The sequence below is a fragment of the Martes martes genome, assembly GCF_963455335.1.
Source record: "Martes martes genome assembly, chromosome: 4".
NCBI lineage: Eukaryota > Metazoa > Chordata > Mammalia > Carnivora > Mustelidae > Martes > Martes martes.
In genome coordinates this window covers 84,119,259-84,125,814 of record NC_137891.1, presented here as the reverse complement: position 1 = coordinate 84,125,814, position 6,556 = coordinate 84,119,259, and the positions used below count along the sequence as shown (strand labels likewise).

General features: G+C 42.5%; 1 pseudogene across 1 annotated transcript; it reads left to right on the top strand.

Annotated features, from left to right (window-relative positions):
- Positions 1 to 490: 490 nt before the first annotated feature.
- LOC308341622 (importin subunit alpha-1-like) lies at positions 491 to 2,166 on the top strand (annotated as a pseudogene). The gene has a single exon. The product of its transcript is annotated as an importin subunit alpha-1-like (transcript).
- Positions 2,167 to 6,556: the final 4,390 nt, after the last annotated feature.

Here is a 6,556-nt window from a genome sequence, read left to right as displayed (position 1 = left end):
TGAGAGGCAGCAGATCCCTGGCTCTGGGGAAGGTTCTTTCTTGTTATCAGTTGTAAACAGATAAGATTGGAGCCAACCCATCCACCAGACCTCCAGCAGAACTTCTGACTCCCTTTGAGCTAACACAAAGTGTTGGGAATTGGGACACCCTGTCCCAGGATTGAAGACCACCCCACCCTCTGTGTCTAGGTGGAACCTTGCAGCCCACTGAGAACAAATCTCTTGCTGCATGGCACCACTTCTGAAGGAATGTCTGTGACCAGTAAAGTCAACAACACAAGCTCAGAGCTACATTAAAATCATCACTGATGAAAGCAGGCTAGACATTGTCAAGATGGGCCATCTATTAAGAAAGGAAATTTGGGATACCATCTTTGGGGTGATTCGTGGTCACGTTTTGAGGGCAGCTGACCCACAGCCTGTGCGTCCTGGACCACCTCCCGTGGAAGCCTGAGCCGGCCATGTAGCCTTCTCCCTTTGTTTCATAGCCATGTCCACCAACAAGAATGCTAATTCACCAGCTGCCTGCCTTAAGAACAAGGGGAAAGCCAGTACAGAAATGAGGCGGCGTCAAATAGAAGTTAATGTGGAGCTGAGGAAAGCTAAGAAGGATGACCAGATGCTGAAAAGGAGAAATGTAAGCTCATTTCCCCATGATGCTACCTCTCCACTGCAGGAAAACTGCAACAACCAGCGCACTGTAAATTGGTGTGTTGATGACATTGTCAAGGGCATAAATAGCAACAATTTGGAAAGCCAGCTCCAGGCTACTCAAGCTGCTAGGAAACTGCTTTCTAGGGAAAATTAGTCCCCCGTAGACAACATAATCCAGGTGGGTTTGAATCCAAAATTTGTGTCCTTCTTGGGCAGAACTGATTGTAGTCCCATTCAGTTTGAATCTTCTTGGGCTTTTACTAACATTGCTTCCTGGACATCAGAACAGACCAAGGCTGTGGTAGATGGAGGTGCTATCCCAGCATTCATTTCTCGGCATCTTCCCATGCCCACATCAGTGAACAAGCTGTATGGGCTCTAGGAAATATTGCAGGTGATGGTTCAGCTTTTCAAGACTTGGTTATCAAGTATGGTACAGTTGATCCGCTTTTGTCTCTCCTTGTGGTTCCTGATATGTCATCGTTAGCATGTGATTAATTATGTAACCTTACTTGGACACTTTCAAACCTTTGTCGCAACAAGAATCCTGCACCCCCCATTAGATGCTCTTGAGCAGATTCTTCCTACCTTAGTTTGTCTCCTGCATCACGATGATCCAGAAGTCTTGGCAGATACCTGCTGGGCCATTTCCTACCTTACTGATGGTCCAAATGAACAGATTGAAATGGTTGTGAAAACAGGAGTTGTGTCCCAGCTTGTGAAGCTTCTAGGAGTTACTGAATTGCCCATTGTGACTCCTGTGCTAAGAACCATAGGAAATATTGTCACTGGACAGATGAACAGACTTAGGTTCTAACAGATGCAGGAGTGCTTGCTGTTTTTCCCAGCCTGCTAATGAACCCCAAAACTAATATTCAAAAGGAAACCACATGGATAATGTCAAACATCACACCTGGCTGCCAGGACCAGATGCGGCAAGTTGTGAATCATGGATTAGTCCCATTCCTCGTTGGTGTTCTCTCTAAGGCAGACTCTAAGACACAAAAGGAAGCTGTCCGGGCTATGACCAACTATACAAGTGGTGGGACAGTTGAACAGATTGTATACCTCATTCGTTGTGGCATAATAGAACCATTGATGAATGTTTTAACTGAAAAGGATACCAAAATTATTCTGGATTCCATTTCAAACATCTTTCAGGCTGCTGAGAAACTAGGTGAAATGGAGAAACTAAGTATAATGATTGAAGAATGTGGAGATTTGGACAAAATTGAGGCTCTACAAAACCATGAAAATGAGTCTGTGTACAAAGCTTCATTAAACTTGATTGAGAAGTATTTCTCTGTAGAGGAAGAGGAAGATCAGAGTGTTGTGCCAGAAACTACCTCTGAAGGCTATATGTTCCAGGTTCAGGATGGCACTCCTGGGACCTTTAATTTTAAGATTGTACAGCTGAGGCAGAAAGTTGTTTGTTGTGTACTACGTTTGGTAGAAATTTGTCTTATTGTTTCTCTACTAAGATCTCTTTTTAAATGTAATTTGTTATTGTAGCACTTTTTACAACAAAGCTCTACTTGACCAGTTCCAAACTGTATGAACTATATGAAGCTCCTCCTCTCAGTGGGTTTCTTATTTCTATATGGAATCTCCTATCTTGCAGTGTCCTGTAAATAAAGATTAAATTCTACCCTTTTCTTAGAAAGAAAGAAAGAAAGAAAGGTAGGTAGATTTGGTTAAATATACTGAAAAATATCCTAGCCAAAAAAAGACAGCAGATACACAGACATACTGAACTGATGAGTGGCTGAAGAGAGAACAGCCGGCATTACTTGTTGGTTTTAAATTATAGAGTGATTGGGCAGACACACACCATAGTCACTATTTTGACTATAACCTGCCTCAGAGATTGAAGTAAATTCTCTTTCTTGCACCGACAGAGCTGAACTTGATTGGGCATTTGGAAGCAGTCACCAAAAGGAAGTAGAAGACCCATAGCAATGATCCATGAGCAAAACTTCTCTGCTACTCCTAGACACCCATTCTCCTGCTGACTGCACAGCTTCTGCAGCAGAGTTCACTCTGCGGATGAGAATGGTCATTAGGAGGGAGCACTGGCAGGTCACTTGGCTCAGAAGTCTCCCAGAGGAGCAAGGTCTGGTAAGCAAAGCCAGTGGGCATCACCATTGCAAAGGCTGCTGATGTCTGCACAAAGCAACATAGAGAAACTCAGAGAAAACTCTGCAGGTCAAGGTCTGGGATACCACATGGGAAAGGGGAGCCTTGGTTTGCTCTCTCATTCCCCAAAACACTTCCTGCCTCCCTGGAGGCAGGCCCTTGAGGATGGGCCAGGTGATGGGCAGTACATCTTTCTTCTGAAAAAGTACCCAGCCTTTTGGATTTCCTGGGTAAACTTCCTTTCTCTTTTTGTTTACTCTGCTGATGGTGCTCTGTGGGAGCAGTTAGTAACCACCACTTGGGCAAAGAAATGTCAGAGGCTGACATTCACAGGTGGTGATGGGGAAGGGCAGGAAATGAGAGACAGCGAGGAAGGCAAAGGCCCCATCTCATGAGAAGAGATGAGAGCTGGCCAGCAAATGTGTGACCCAGAGGAGGAGCATGTTAGAGAGAAACACAATTTTCTCACCTGCTCCTCAGAGCCATAGCACTGGGGTAGCAAACTTCTATTTCTTATGATTTACCTAATAGAGACAAGAGAGAAGAGGCACAATGAGATGAGGACACAGACTAAGGACCACAGAGGACCTGAGTCCACCAAGTTCTCAAATAGGATGTGAGGAATATCCAGAGGGACCACCATGCACAGCTCTAGGGAACATGAGTCACACACATAAAAGGTGAACCGAGCCCCTGGAATCTAGAGTCTAAAGAACTCTCAATCTTTAGAATGTTCTAGAGCAGTATGAAGCAATAAACTTGATAATATGCACACCCCCCCCCCAAGTCTGTGGATGTTTTTCCAAAGGCTGCTAAAGTTTGTCTTAGAAGGGAACAGAAATTAGAACACATGGTAAGGAGTTACTGAATAATAGAGAAAATAGAAAGGTTATGAATGTCAAGCTCAAGTAGGAGAAGGATGGTACCTGTTGGGGGGAGGGGGGAAACAGTGGCCTGACTCAGAAACCCAAGAGGGGGTGTATAGAGGGTGGGATACATAATTAAGTGTAATTGAGGCACAGTGACTCTCCTAGACCTGTGATTTCTAAGTGGGATATGTCTGATGCCCAGGAAAGAGACAGAGCTAGAGATCCAGACCTAGCAGCCTCTTGGTAACTTTACCTGGTAATGAAGCCAAGGGGGCACAAACAAAAGGAATTGGGGGGCCCATCTTAGGGCTTTGGCCTAAAAGTAAACTCGAGACCATATGAGCAGCTTTCATTATGGCAAAGCAGATAGTAGTGAAACTGATGTGCGAGTTTAGAATCAAATGACGCTCCCTAGTGAAATAATCCAAGTCAGAGATGAAAGGTTTCCAGGATGACTTTTTCACTTATATCACATTTTTCAGCCCAGACAAACTTCCCCCAACTTCAAGTTCCTCTTCAACTTTGCATGCCACTCTGGTTGTAATGGATCCAATAGATCTGACACATTTTTGGATTTTTCTAAAAACTGAATAGAATTTAATCAAACCTTTACAAGCTGAAATAAACTGCCAGGGTTCTATTCAAATCCATTTAATCAAGACAGTACTACTGGGACAGTAAGATATAATCATCTGGCGGAACATGTGGGGTAGATACCAAGTGGAACACCTGTCATGGTGAATTCACATAGCTTACCTCTTCACATAGGGAAGTACTGGTCTATAGCTTACAGGGCAGGGATGGGTATAGAGGAGACAATGATTTGCAAGTATGTAGGTTGGATATGACTTGCAAAGATGATCTCTATTGTTGTCCCATTGTTTTTAGTTTTCTTTTAAAAGAGATTTCTTGTCCATAGTGAAGAGTCTGTTCAAGAAGCTTTCCATGAAGAATTCAACTGCATTTATTGGAATGAATTTACTGAAGTAGTTCTGTTCTCATCCTTTTGCTTCTTAATGTAGTTTATGAGCCTCTAGTCCCTAAGAAATACTTAACATCAATGCAAACCCCTAAATGGACAATCATAGACTCACAAAAATAATGTCAGCAACCATATATAATGGCAGGGAAAATCAAAATATAACAAAATGAAAACAAACAATAAAGTATATTGAAAAAAGAGAATTAATTTTTTTAAGTAAACTTTTGGGGGGGGGTAGGCTCCCTGCCTAAAGCAGGATTTGAACTTACAACTCTAAGATCAAAACCTGAGGTGAGATCAAGATTCAGATAGTTAACCAATGGAGCCACTCAGGTCCCCCACCCTTTTTCTTAGGTATTAAGTAAACTCTCTATCTCCCTCTCTCTCTCTCTTTTTTTTTTTTTTTAAAGGAAACTCTACACATACCGTGGGGCTGAACTCAGGACCCCAAGATCAAGGGTCACATGCTATACAGATGAGCCAACCAAGCCCCCTTAATAGTATTACTTTTATTGAGTAGTTAAACCAAGAGGAAAAATGCAAATCCTATAATCCATATGAGAAGGGAGGTGGCTTTTATTGTATTTAATGAATCTAATCCAACTTTTCAATATATTTGAGAAATTCTCAATATATTCTAATCCAACAGCTCAATATATTTGGTGCCAGCAGTGAACTCCATATCCTCTAAATCCTTGGGTCACACATAGTGCAACACAGCTTTCCCTGACTTGTATTTCCATAAACCCAGTCACCACCCAGCACATACAAGCACTGCCCTCATGTTCAGAAGCACAAGGTCCCAAGTTCACATTGGGCAATGGCAGTCTAACCAATCCAAATCCCTTTAGTAGATTTTCTTGAACAACAGTAAAGCAAAGCTCTAAATATGCAAGGTATCACTATTAGGAAAAAGGTAGCTGCTGGTACCGCAGCTGCTGTTTTTTACATTTTTTACTTTTTTTACTTTTGCACCTGCATTTACTTTTGCAGCCAATATACTGGGAAGAGGTAGGACATCAGTGTCCCATGTCTTCCAGGAGGACAGGATGATACTGTAAAAGGGAGGCAGATGGAAGGACTGTCTGCCTGCACTATGGTCACAGTGCTGCTGTGGATTTACTGACTGAGCACCGTGCTTTGCCCTCTGTGTATGTAATTCCAGGTAAGGACACAAAATTATTGTCCATACATGACCACTGTTTCATTGAATACTACAATGAAGGACCTTTTACTTGAAGTCTAAAAAGAGACCCAACTGACTACTATTTAAGCATAACTTTAGAACGCATTAAAAGCTTACTTTTCTCCAGGATGTGTTCCATTCCCCTGAAGACAAAAGGACTATTTTCAGGCCCTTGCAACTCTGGCATAACAGACAATACCACTTCCAGTGGGGTAGACAGGGTATGTGGACACTGAGTGGATGACGGGAGGGAGAGAGCTATTCTCCTATCTAATCAACCCCCCAGGTACATCTTTGCAAAGGAGGAAGGCCTATATTTTCCCTCTTTCTCATCCATAGTGGTGCAGGTGTCAAAGGATAACATTCTCCAGCATGGTTAGTAATGCCTGACAGCATCTGCTAACTGTCATTACTTGTCCTTATAAGTTGGATGTAATAATACCTTGCTTTACTAACTACAATTACTTGAGGAAAGAGGCAGATGTGATATAAAACCAAAACACTTATTTGGAGTCTTAGAATTGCAGTTGGGAAGCACAGATTCAGGTGGTAACCCAAATTGTGTCCCACCAGGGAGCAAGAGTTTGGGATTTTTTAAGGCAAGAGGCAATACTTGCATATGTTTACAAATAATTATGATTGGTGTCTCTGGCAGAAAACTAATATTGGCTAAACAAAATTGGTGGCTAAGGCCATCATTGAATAAAAGTCTATTACTGTAGGGGCACC